The 13,259-nt window shown below is 35.1% G+C and overlaps 1 long non-coding RNA gene across 2 annotated transcripts in view; it reads left to right on the forward strand.

Annotated features, from left to right (window-relative positions):
* Positions 1-13,259, forward strand: part of LOC125247742 — a 106,385-nt gene that overhangs the window by 7,171 nt on the left and 85,955 nt on the right. For both annotated transcript variants that reach the window (XR_007180171.1, XR_007180170.1), the window contains exons 2-3: positions 7,918-8,042; positions 10,744-10,837. This is a non-coding gene — a long non-coding RNA (uncharacterized LOC125247742). The remainder of the gene's footprint in view (positions 1-7,917; positions 8,043-10,743; positions 10,838-13,259) is intronic.

Genomic DNA, 13,259 nt, shown 5'->3' on the forward strand with positions numbered 1-13,259 from the left:
AAGAACAAATACTGTACACCAATTACAACAAGCATAGATAAATACTACATAAAGTCTAGCTAAGGTCTAACTGTAGTATTAATTTTCATGCACAGAAATGTAATAATTAAATGTAAAATGACACTGTCCATTGTATAAATTTAATATAGATGAATCTTTGTTAAAGCTGTGTTTTGTTGTTTGATTTACATGACAGACAACAGCAGGTATTTTTAGGTTGCTGTCACTTTAAGAGTAAGACATCTGAATTCTCACCTCGTTCAATTAAGACATAACTGAATGTGTTTACATGAATACTTGCTGAGAGGGGTATTTTGACTGACATAATGCGTGTATGTGACCATCCAAGTGCATTGAGGACGCGAAAGAGAAATCAATTTGGAGTTCGCGAGCTATAACGCGCCTCTCTCTCTCTCTCTCTGTGCGCGCGAGCCTTGTATGTATGTGCGTCATGTGCGCACCGATAACAGCGCTGCGTGCGATACCGAATTAAATCCTCTTTCCTCTTCAACCACTGCTAATCTGGGTTTATAATCTTATAGCCAAAATATCGCCATATAACAGAGGTAGCGTTTTTTCTTGCCACCAGTTCAGTGACCGTTTGCTCCGCATCCATCTTTACCCGTTCTCTGCGCTGCACACCGGAAAAGTCATGACCGTGCGCGCCACACATGCCACTGCCTAAACTGAAACTGACTGGTCTTCTTTTTATTAGCGGTGTATAAAATGGGCAAACAGCTCTCAGATAATGGGTTGTTGTGTCCACACATGTATTTTTTTATTTTTTTATTAACTTATTATTATTTTATTTCATAAAATCGCAGCATTTTGCGTCATATAATCGCACAAGCTTGACACCGCGATTGCGATTGCGATATGATTAATCGTGCAGCTCTAATTATAATATTGCGTTACTCCCTCAAAAAGTAACTAATTGCGTTACATAGTTACTTTTTATGGAAAATAATGTGTTACAATATTGCGTTACATAGTTATTTTTTATTGAAAGTAATGCATTACAATATTGCGTTACTCCCTAAAAAAGTAACTAATTGCGTTACATAGTTACTTTTTATTGAAAGTAATGCATTACAATATTGCGTTACTCCCTAAAAAAGTAACTAATTGTGTTACATAGTTACTTTTTATGGAAAGTAATGCGTTACAATATTGCGTTACTCCCTAAAAAAAGTATCTAATTGCGTTACATAGTTACTTTTTATTGAAAGTAATGCATTACAATATTGCGTTACTCCCTAAAAAAGTAACTAATTGTGTTACATAGTTACTTTTTATGGAAAGTAATGCGTTACAATATTGCGTTACTCCCTAAAAAAGTATCTAATTGCGTTACATAGTTACTTTTTATTGAAAGTAATGCGTTACAATATTGCGTTACTCCCTTAAAAAAGTAACTAATTGTGTTACATAGTTACTTTTTATGGAAAGGAATGTGTTACATTACTTTTGCGTTACTTTTTGTCACTTGAGCTGGGATTGCATGTTTTTTTTATAACCAAAAATAAAAATTCAATTTTTGGTAAAACTAAAGGCCCTTTTTTTTTTTTTTTACAGCAAAAGTGAAATCAAAAAGCCTCAGGCTGAAGAAAATGCAAATTCATGTCTGTACAGTAGAGGGCACAGCAATAAAAATTAACCAAAAATGAAATTTCTGTCATTAATTATCACCCTCATGTCACTCCAAACCTGTAAGACCTTCATTCATCTTTGTTCATCAATTAAGATATTAATATTTGATGAAATCCGTGAGCTATCTTGCCTCCACACAATTACCACTTTTAAGGCCCAGAAAGGTACTAAAGATATCGTTCAAATAGTCCATGTGTCTACAGTGGATCAACCTTAATATTATGAAGCGAGGAGAATACTTTTTGTGAGCTAAAAACAAAACAAAAATAATTACTTTAATCAACAATTTCTTCTCTTCCCTGTCAGTCTCCAATTGATTGGTTTTAAGAGATTCATATTTCATTAATTTAGATAAAATAATATATCAGCCAGTTATAGTTTGTATAGTAAAAATATAATTAACTTATCTGTATCAGTAAATCCCTGCAAATTTTATCTGACTGTTTATTTTTAGCGAATAATGACTTACATTTTGGTCTGTTTCTCACCCAGACTTGTGTAGATTCAGAAGACTTCATATTGTCTATGTTTTTTTAAATCACTTTTTGTGTTTCTTTTTCTTGTCAAGAAAGTCATACTGATTTGGAATGACTTGAGGGGGTGCAGATAATGATAGATTCTGAATTTTGTATGAACTGTTCCTTTACATTAAAAGGAAAAAGGGACACACAAGATGACAAAATGATGAATGTCACTAATTTAAGTGTTCCATTTAACTATTAACTCCTATTTTGAATAAGACTTTGTAAACAAAATTTCTCTCTTGTTTTCATGACAAATGCTCTCGAATGATTGCAGATTTCCGCACACAATTTCAAATGTATTGTCCTAGGTCTTGTCTTTGGACAGGGCTTCTATTAAATACCTATTTTGTGGAGTCTGAAAGTGTCGTACGCTGATAACATGCTCTGAAAGACAAAGGCCTTGAACAAAAGATGGTCGCATTTCCCGCTGTTAGAAAAAGCGGGCGCCCTGAATGTTGCCGCGTTGACAGAGAAAGCGAGTGAGAGGGACAGAGCTGTAATTTTGGAGCGTTGCAGCCCTTTTCACACAACCACAGAGCAACAACAATGACGAAAAGCTATCTGACACTGAGGGTGCCCGTGCTGAGAGAGACACTTTCGGGTTCAGCACATTTTTGGAATATAAAATAAATTACACTGTTAACGTTAGTTTAAAAAGTGATAGTTCAACCAAAAATGAAAATTCTGTCATCATTTACTCACCCTCAAGTTGTTTCAAACCTGTATGAATTTATGTCTTCTGCTGAACACAAAAGAAGATATATTTTGGACAAGTTGTCTATGCACATTTAGGATTGTATAATTATATGTAACAGATTTACTTAGTAAAAAATATAGTATAGGGAAAAAAAAAAAAAAAATGTATATGTATATATATGGAGTAGGATTTTTCTCCATCTCTGGTAAGATAGCAATCATGATGATAAGTGTGTTCTTTAATTATTAGGTGTGCAACGGATCACAGTTAATCCGTGATCCGTACGGATAAGGTCCAATGGTTCGGCACGCATGTGATTTGAGGATTAACTGCTAAATTTAACCATCATAGAGTGAAAGTTTATATCTAATGATGGCCAATTTCAAAACGCTGCTTCGGAGTGTTAGAAATCTTTTGAGTCAAATCAGTGATTCGGATCGCGTATCAAACTGCTGAAATCACGTGACTTTGGTGCTCCGAACCACTGATTTGATTCGAAAATCTCCGAAGCTTCATGAAGCAGTGTTTTGAAATTGGCCATCACTAGATATTGTTAAAAAGTCATTATTTTGTTTTTTTTGCTGCACAAAAATATTCTTGTCACTTTATAATATTAAGGTAGAACTACTGTACTCGTATGAACTGATTTAAATATGTTTTTAGTACCTTTATGGATCTTGAGAGAGGAAGTAGCATTGCTGTAGGCCTCGCTTGATAATCAAAAATATCTTAATGTGTGTTCCTAAGATGAACGAAGGTCTTAGGGGTGTAGAACAACATGAGGGTGAGTAATAAATGACATTATTTTCATTTTTGGGTGAACTAACCCTTTAAAACCTGTAGTTCGTCTTACTGTGAGAAATTGCAATAAAAATAGTGAAAAAAATGACTAACATTATAAGGAAAAGCCATCATTTTCCTTTCAGAAATTACACGTGTGCTTTTCATTTTCACCTTGTGTGTGTAAATAACTGGAGGTGGTTTGTTTCGACTCTATTGCTGATTAAATTACTCATTGCAATAATCTGATACTGTGTACGCTATTCATCATGCGAGTGTACGGCATTTCCCTGTCAACAGCGTGTGTTTTTGGTAATCTGTCAGTCTCTGAGATGGCTTGTGCTTGTTTGCTGGAGTTGTGATGTGTTTGTGTGCGAGCGGGTTGGTGTGTGCAGTTGCGGCAGCTTCGCCTAACCTTAATTTTCGCAGACCATCAGCCAATTATGTGATGCATGTCAGCGTCTTCATCTGTGCTCTGCTGAGCTTTTGCTAGTGGATGAGAACAATATACAATTTTGTTGTCATTGTTTTGCGAGGGTTTCCTATTATTATTTTTGTAATCTCAAATACGAAATAGCATATGTATTTAAGAGTGTTACAAATAGTGGCATGTATCATGCATCCATCCTTTCAAATAGGTCTAGTTTATACATTTATTATGTATTTAGATATAAATAATAAATATTATTATATATATATTAAAATAGGCTAAAATTAATGGTGATTTATCATAAACAGATGAAAAGTTAAATTATGTAACGGTGCGTAAATGATATTTGCGGATCTGTATTAAATTACAGATGGACTAAAAATGCAAGCAGTTTAAAATTCAAACTTAAAAGTTCATCACTTAAAAGGCAAGACATCACTACACTGAGAAATCTCATATTGACTTGACTCATTTGAACAAGCCAAAGACTTCTTGAAAAAGCCAAGGGGCTGGAAAGAGAGCAAGATGAATGTTTTTCATCATTTATACTCCTGGTTTTCACCTTGACACTGTCACCAATGACATGTTGGTCCTGTGATTTGCAGACATCTGTGTGGGTTGAATGTTCTCTGTCTCTCAGTGGTCTTGATGGTTTGAAAGGTCTTTAAATAGTCGTCTTTCATGGCATTCTAGTCAAAACACTCCAAATTTGCTGTCATTGGATGCTGACAATCCATTGTTAATGACTATGTGACTATACTATAGGCCTAATTCGTGGGTTGCTCAAAGAATATGTGGTATATACTGTATAGTCTGTCTGTTTGTCTCTTTCTTTCTGGTTTTGGGGGCAATTCTAGAAAATTCGAATATACATTGCCATTCAAAAGTTTGGGATCGGTAAGATTTTTTTTTTATGCTTTTAAAATAAGTTTCTTGGCTGCATTTATTTGATTAAAAGAAAAAAAACAACAAACAAAAAGAAAAACAGTAATATTGTGAAATATTATTACACATTAAAATAAGTGTGAATATGTGAATATTCATGTGAATATGTAGTATTTTAAACATTTATTTTTTTTTCAAATCAGTGGTTCAGAGTGTGTATCAAACTGCCAAAGTCACGGAGGCTTTGTTACGTCATAAGTGTTTTGAAATTTTAATAGTTCACCACTGGGGTGCGTGACTTTGGCAGTTTGATACGTGCTCCGAACCACTGATTCGAAACAAAAGATTCATTTTGTTTTTTTGCCACACAAAAAGTATTCTCGTTGCTATTATTAAATGTACACTATGTAGCTTTTTTGTTCAAAATGAACAGAATTTAAATAATGAGTCAATACATCATCAATCCTTCTTCCAAAACATGTTTTGGTCTCACCCTGATTCACTATGGTAAGCTTGTGTTGTAGGATGGTTTTCGCAGTAAATTGTGTAAGATGAAGAAGGCAAAGAAGTGTTTCCATTTAAACACATGTAAACCTCAGTTTTGTGAAGTTATCATTAGAGTCCCACATTCTTGTCCAGTGAGAAGGACAGTCTCTTGACCACAGCCGTGGGCGGAGTCTGCTCTAAAAGCCCTCCCCCTGGCTGAATGAGTGACATTAAGATCACATTGTGGCTCGTAATGTAATTTATACATTTCATCAACTAATGCAGTGCAAATCCATTTTCCCTTCCCAATCCTGAAGGGCCACATACATTAACTTGATGGCGAGGCAGAGTCACAGGGTCCGACTAATGAGGCTAAATGTAATTAGAAGTCGTCTTTCCCCTTAACCCTCCTCGACAAACACCGCAGCTCCGGGCTTTCCACTGCACTGAACCCGAATAGAGGACTAACGTGAAATGAAACTTTAACAGCCTCGTACTAAGACTTACCTATAGGGTTTTATATGCATTGACCCCAAAGAGTAGTTGTTCATTAATTATTTTTACGTCATTCCAAGTTGGTGTAGCTTTGTTCTGTGGAAAAATGTTTGAGGAGAACTGTTTTCATACATCCTCTTGACACCAGTTGATTACAAGTAACAGCAAAAATGGCTTAGAAAAAAGCTTGTGCAATATTTGTTTGATATTTTGTTTTTAATGCTGTGACCTTCATACAAACCCGATTCCAAAAAAGTTGGGACACTGTACAAATTGTGAATAAAAAAGGAATGCAATAATTTATAAATCTCATAAACTTATATATTATTCACAATAGAATATAGATAACATATCAAATGTTGAAAGTGAGACATTTTGAAATGTCATGCCAAATATTGGCTTATTTTGGATTTCATGAGAGCTACACGTTCCAAAAAAGTTGGGACAGGTAGCAATAAGAGGCCGGAAAAGATAAATGTACATATAAGGAACAGCTGGAGGACCAATTTGCAACTTATTAGGTCAATTGGCAACATGATTGGGTATAAAAAGAGCCTCTCAGAAGTCGCAGGCGTTGCCTCTGGGCCAAGGCTGATTTAAAATGGACTGTGGCAAAGTGGAAAACTGTTCTGTGGTCAAACGAATCAAAATTTGAAGTTCTTTTTGGAAAACTGGGATGCCATGTCATCCGGACTAAAGAGGACAAGGACAACCCAAGTTGTTATCAGCGCTCAGTTCAGAAGCCTGCATCTCTGATGGTATGGGGTTGCATGAGTGCGTGTGGCATGGGCAGCTTACACATCTGGAAAGGCACCATCAATGCTGAAAGGTATATCCAAGTTCTAGAACAACATGCTCCCATCCAGACGTCGTCTCTTTCAGGGAAGACCTTGCATTTTCCAACATGACAATGCCAGACCACATACTGCATCAATTACAACATCATGGCTGCGTAGAAGAAGAATCCGGGTACTGAAATGGCCAGCCTGCAGTCCAGATCTTTCACCCATAGAAAACATTTGGCGCATCATAAAGAGGAAGATATTAGACAAGAATGGGACAACATTCCTATTCCTAAACTTGAGCAACTTGTCTCCTCAGTCCCCAGACGTTTGCAGACTGTTATAAAAAGAAGAGGGGATGCCACACAGTGGTAAACATGGCCTTGTCCCAACTTTTTTGAGATGTGTTGATGCCATGAAATTTAAAATCAACTTATTTTTCCCTTAAAATGATACATTTTCTCAGTTTAAACATTTGATATGTCATCTATGTTGTATTCTGAATAAAATATTGAAATTTGAAACTTCCACATCATTGCATTCTGTTTTTATTCACAATTTGTACAGTGTCCCAACTATTTTGGAATCGGGTTTGTACATTTATGAGTGTGACTTAAGTCTCCAAATACTTTTTGGGGTCAGTGTAAGTCATAAGCATTCTGGCAAAAAAACAGTCCCACCACAGCTGTTTCTCAATGGCAATATGTTCCTGAGTGAATTCGCAAGGCTCATTGGGAACATGTTGTACAGAAGCCGCCAACCATCAGGAGGAAGACTGACTGCAGCTTGGCTCTGGGGGTACAGACGCTGAACATTACCCTCAGCTGGAGCGAAATTCTTAATTTAGACTTTTTTCATATTTAATTTTTGCTAGATTTTTTTTAGCGCTATGTGCTCCAAAGATCCCTTATCTCTTCCTTTAATAAATCACTTTACAGTGCATTCTGGGAAGGACGAGTGAAGATGCAGAGTTGGAGATCTTTAAATAATTGTTTATGCATAATGTATCGCAGCATAAAATACTTATGTTTATTTATGGTAGATGTGGTACAGTAGAAAATACTTTTTTCCACACAGTGGACAATTCATGCAAAATGAAAGTACTTGTGGGCGAATACTAATGCATGATTAATCAACTAACATGAATATATAATTGAACTGATTAAATAATCTTATCACATTAAACAGGCATGGAGTTACTTCAACCACTCGCATATCCAGGCGAATCCAGCAGAAGGGTGTTTGTAATTACTGTTTGAAGGAGAAAGACGAGGATGGGGCGGTGTTTATCACAACACACACTGGAGCCTCAGGTGACTTTTGATTCCTAAATTCTTTGTTTGATCTCGCTAGGAGGCAACACACAATTTCCAATTACTCATTTCCCTCATCTCCAAAAATAGCAACTGTATCGCAACTTCTTCCTGTGGCATCTGACTTGAAATTGATGTTTATTCTTAAAATACATGGTATTTAAGATGACCTCTGATTTCCTCTAAAGTCTCATGAGGCAAAATATACAGCATTGTCGTCGCCCGAATGCAACCTTAAGTTCCCACTTCTATTCATCACACAGAGGAATTTATGTGGCCCGACAAATGCAATATCTCCACACAGACTGCCGTCTTGTTCTATTCCCCGTGTGCTGCCCCTGAAATCAAGGAGTCCACTTGCTAAACTTTTATGTGAAGTTTCTGATCTTTTTCACACAGCAGTATTTGGCCTACTTAATGATGCACTATAGTCTAATAGCAGCATCTGAGAAATTGGAAAAATACTCTAAAGAAGCCAGCCAGAAGCCTGAATTTGAGCTGTTTTCTCAGATGCAGAGAGAATTTATCTATTTTATTAGAATTTATATATATATATATATATATATATATATATATATATATATATATATATATATATATATATATATATATATATATATATATATATGGGTTATTGACGAATAAGGTTTTTAAAAGATAGATATAATTAATTTTGAAGTTTTATGAAGTGTTAACAATGAGATTATGTGGTTTTTATAATCAGTTAACACTGCTTTTGTCCTTTTTTTTTTTTACAAGATGGACAAAATTTGTCACCAAAAAAGTCATTTAAACAAAATTTTGGTTTTACTGAATGACACTTTTGGTTATACCGAATGACTATATTTTCAAACAATGCTAATAGGCTGATATCTAGCTAGCTAGCAAAAGAACAATCAAACATTTTAGTACAAGTTTTTAAAATATTACAACATTTTCCATGTTTTATAGCGGTTGTACTGAATGACCTGATGTTTTGGGACATGCGTATGAGCAAATGAAAACATGAATTTTTCAAATAGTTAAAAGAGAGTTATGCTGCGTCCCAATTTGCATACTATGCGTCCTAAATAGTATTTGAAAAAAGAATTAGTATGTCCCAAATCATACCCGGATGGTCCACTTTTTGCGGTTAGAATTCGAAGTGTAGATCCGTGCACGCTTCTAACGGCTAATATTGCCCATAACACATTGCGCTGTGGACGAGTATTCGATTAGAACTACAAATACGAATAAAAAGTGTTAAAAAACTACAAACATGACGGATGTGCGAGACCAACGGTCAAGGGCGTAGATTTCGTTTCAACTTTGGGGGGGTTGAACGTTGGTATGGTTGTATTGTATTGGGGGGTTGTAACTGATGGCTTTGAATATTGGGGGGTTACGTCCCCCCCATCCCCCCCACAAACGACGCCCCTGCCAACGGTTAAGATAAAGGGGCTTGAATGATTAATAATCAGTATCTAACCTGATGAAAAGATATTTATTAAATGTTATCCACATTATATTTCATCTGCAACAGCATTGTGAGCTTTTATAACGATACATTTGGTCATTAACTTTTAAATGCATCATTATGTGAAGATGAGGAGAGTTCTCTGCATGAATGACCCATGACTGGCAGATCAACATGCCACTACATTTCTCTCCGAAATGGTAGGAAATTAAATTTAATTGAATGTGGAGGATTTTAACTGTGACAAGATGAGTGACAGGGTAGTTTAAACAGTTACAGGTTGCATAACTAATCGACAGAACGTCCGTTAAAGACGCAATTATGACGAGGTAGTATGTCCCAAAGCTTGCATACTCTTCTGCTACACACTCAAAAGTATGTACTTTTTCTTTACAAAAACAGTACATACTTTTAGGACGTGTATAAGTAGGTGAATTGGGATGCAGCATTAGTTACTTTGATTTACAACCATGTGGTCCTTTGCAGGTGTCTGAATGATGTCACATGATATTAACCACATGACTTGATCCAAAATGGTCCCTTTATATTGGTTACTCCGAATGACATCAATTAATTTTTTTTTTTTTCCCGGACATTCTTTCTCATAACAAAGCAATGACTTCTACACATAATTTTAATACCATTTTGCACTATGTTGACATATGATGTTATAAAATCATGCCTGAATAAAAAATATATACATTTATTACATTTTAAGATATTTTAATCACAAATGAAATGGCTGTATTGACCTTTGGACGGTTAAACCGAATGACCTTTTGACATCAAAATCTTTAAAATACCTTTATATGTAGCAAAATATAATTAATACCTTTTGGATTCAATAAAAGATATCTAGTTGTACTACCTTACATACTTTGGATGTCATATCTTTGTTTTTTATTCTTATTAAGGCCTTTGGACAAAAAAAAAAAAAAAAAAAAAAAGACCTGTCACGTCATTGACCCATATATATATACAAATATATGTAAATATACATTGTTACAATAATTATACTTAAATTTGTATAATAAATAATTATGAAGTTATAAATGTAAATTTATAGTAAATATTCTTTAAAAGCTTAAACTAAATATTAATGCATTAGTTATATGCATTAATGCTCAATACATTAAGGATAAAAAGGAATATGTACAAGTGTATTTTACCATTTGAAAACAAATTAGTCGCATTAACGCCAAAAAAATAAAAAAAAAATCTGTCATTTCTCCCCTCTCTTTTTAGTGTCTTTCCTCTTCACTCTTTTCCTCCTTCATTCTACTATCTCTCCTGCGGAGTGGGCGTTATGGTGGATGGTGTCGGCATACAGCTGTCAGAGGTAAGAAAGCTCTGCTGGGCTGCTCTACAGGAGGTGACAGTCAGTGCTAGTCATGCTGTGCAGGCCGAGCTTCAGACGCACACAGACACTCGAGTCCCTCAGCCAACACACTCCACTCCTCCTTACGCCTTTCTCACATATCCTTCCATTGGTGTGAACCATGAACAAGCTTCATTCGGAAAAAAGCAATGCAACATTCAGGATAATTAAAATTAAAGATAATATCTCATCCTCCTTTTTTTTCTTTGTTTCCATCCTCTGGGTATCAGATTGCAAGTTATTTCCTCTCATTTTCTAAGATATTGAACAAGATATTCCACATTTTTTGTAGCCTATCATGCTGAATTAGAGATGCAATCTTGTGTGGCATAAAAAACATACGAGCGATAAATCTGATTAGGTATCTGTTCTGAAAAGGTTTATATTTTGCCTCATGCTCTCATTCCACTGAAATCTTATCAGTCTGGACATTGTCTCACAATGGAATGCCGCTCAGGGCTAAATGTGAATATAACAATGTCACATTATGTTTCTTGGTATCTTTTAATGTGAGGCACCTTAACTGCGCTCTTAAATGTGAAGACACATTTTGGGATACTCTAGGACATTTAAATGGCTTGTTTTGTAGAGTTAACATGAAACAACATTTTAACCCTTTTTACTCATGTGATGCAGTTCAGAGATAGTAAATATTCAATGAACTTGATTTTATCCACCCGGAAATGATGGATAAAATTGATCCAAATAACAGAATATTTCCCACCAGCACCCACTTTTGGAGAGGTTGAAGGTCAAGTTTGCCATTGAGGGCATCTCTACGTATATCCCGACAGTAGGCTAATTCCTGTAGTTTAACTGATGCTAGCAATGGCAAGGTAATGGTAGGCCTGTCAGGATCATGAATTGCGATTTAACAATTCAATTCTCTCTTTTGGTTCAACTTTACTTCACTTGATCCTCTTTACATTCACCACTTGAACTTTATAAAATAATCATTCATAAAGTTCGAAAAGGTTGAAGCGAATTCCAGTGTTTGCAGTGGGCCATTTACATTAATCTCGCATCATAAAAGCATTCTGAGGTGGAGTACATTCTTTGGAGTACATAAATTTTTTTTTTCAAAAAAAAAAAAAAAAAGCACAATATTACATATTCATATTTTTACTGTTATTAAAAAGTTATTATTACAATTCCCAGACTTAAAGGTGCCCTAGAACCAGTTTTTACAAGATGTAATATAAGTCTAAGGTGTCCCCTGAATGTGTCTATGAAGTTTCAGCTCAAAATACCCCATAGATTTTTTTAAATTAATTTTTTTAACTGCCTATTTTGAGGCATCATTAACTATGCACTGATTCAGCGCGCCGCCCATTTAAATCACGCGCTCCCTGGCCCCCGAGCTCTCGACTATGATACAGCGCATTTACAAAGTTCACACAGCTAATATAACCCTCAAATGGATCTTTACAAGATGTTCGTCATGCATGCTGTATGCATGCTTCGAATTATGTGAGTAAAGTATTTATTTGGATGTTAACGTTTTATTCTGAGTGAATTTGATAGTGCTCCGTGGCTAAAGCTAACATTACACACTGTTGGAGAGATTTATAAAGAATGAAGTTGTGTTTATGAATTATACAGACTGCAAGTGTTTAAAAATGAAAATAGCGACGGCTCTCTTGTCTCCGTGAATACAGTAAGAAACGATGGTAACTTTAACCACATTTAACAGTACATTAGCAACATGCTAACGAAACATTTAGAAAGACGATTCACAAATATCACTAAAAATATCATGTAAATTCAAATATTGATTCTAGGGCACCTTTAAAAACACATTACTGGTCATTGTAACAGTTGGACTATTGATGACTTCTGAGGAGGAAAGAAAACCTGAAGGAGATTATCTATTCAGTTAGCTTGAAAATCATTAAAAATACACTTTCAAAAGCTGAAGTGATTTCCTTGTTTTATTTACTAGTTAAAGTTCAGTATAACTCAATATTTTAACTAATTGCTAAAAAAGGAATACTCGAACAAAGCCTACTGATTAAACAGTGTAATAATCGATGATTAGTTGATTAATCGTTCTAATAATCGTTAGATTAATCGATTATCAAAATAATCGTTTGTTGCAGCCCTAGTTCACACTTGCTAATTATGATCGGATTCCACTCGAACATGCACAAAATTGGGTTTGGACTGACAGAACAAGTTGCTTTAGATGGCAAATACATAAATGTAAATGCATTGTTTTAGGCTGTAACCTGTATTACATTAAAATCAGTAGTCATCAGCTGAAAATAGAAATCATTTCACAGTTTTACTTTTTCTTCTTTAGAATAACATGCCCTGCTGAATCGTGCACAGTAGGACCAGGAATGTAAAGTAAATAGGGATTTTAATTTCATGGTGACTTTAT

This window comes from Megalobrama amblycephala, linkage group LG15 (genome assembly GCF_018812025.1).
Source record: "Megalobrama amblycephala isolate DHTTF-2021 linkage group LG15, ASM1881202v1, whole genome shotgun sequence".
NCBI lineage: Eukaryota > Metazoa > Chordata > Actinopteri > Cypriniformes > Xenocyprididae > Megalobrama > Megalobrama amblycephala.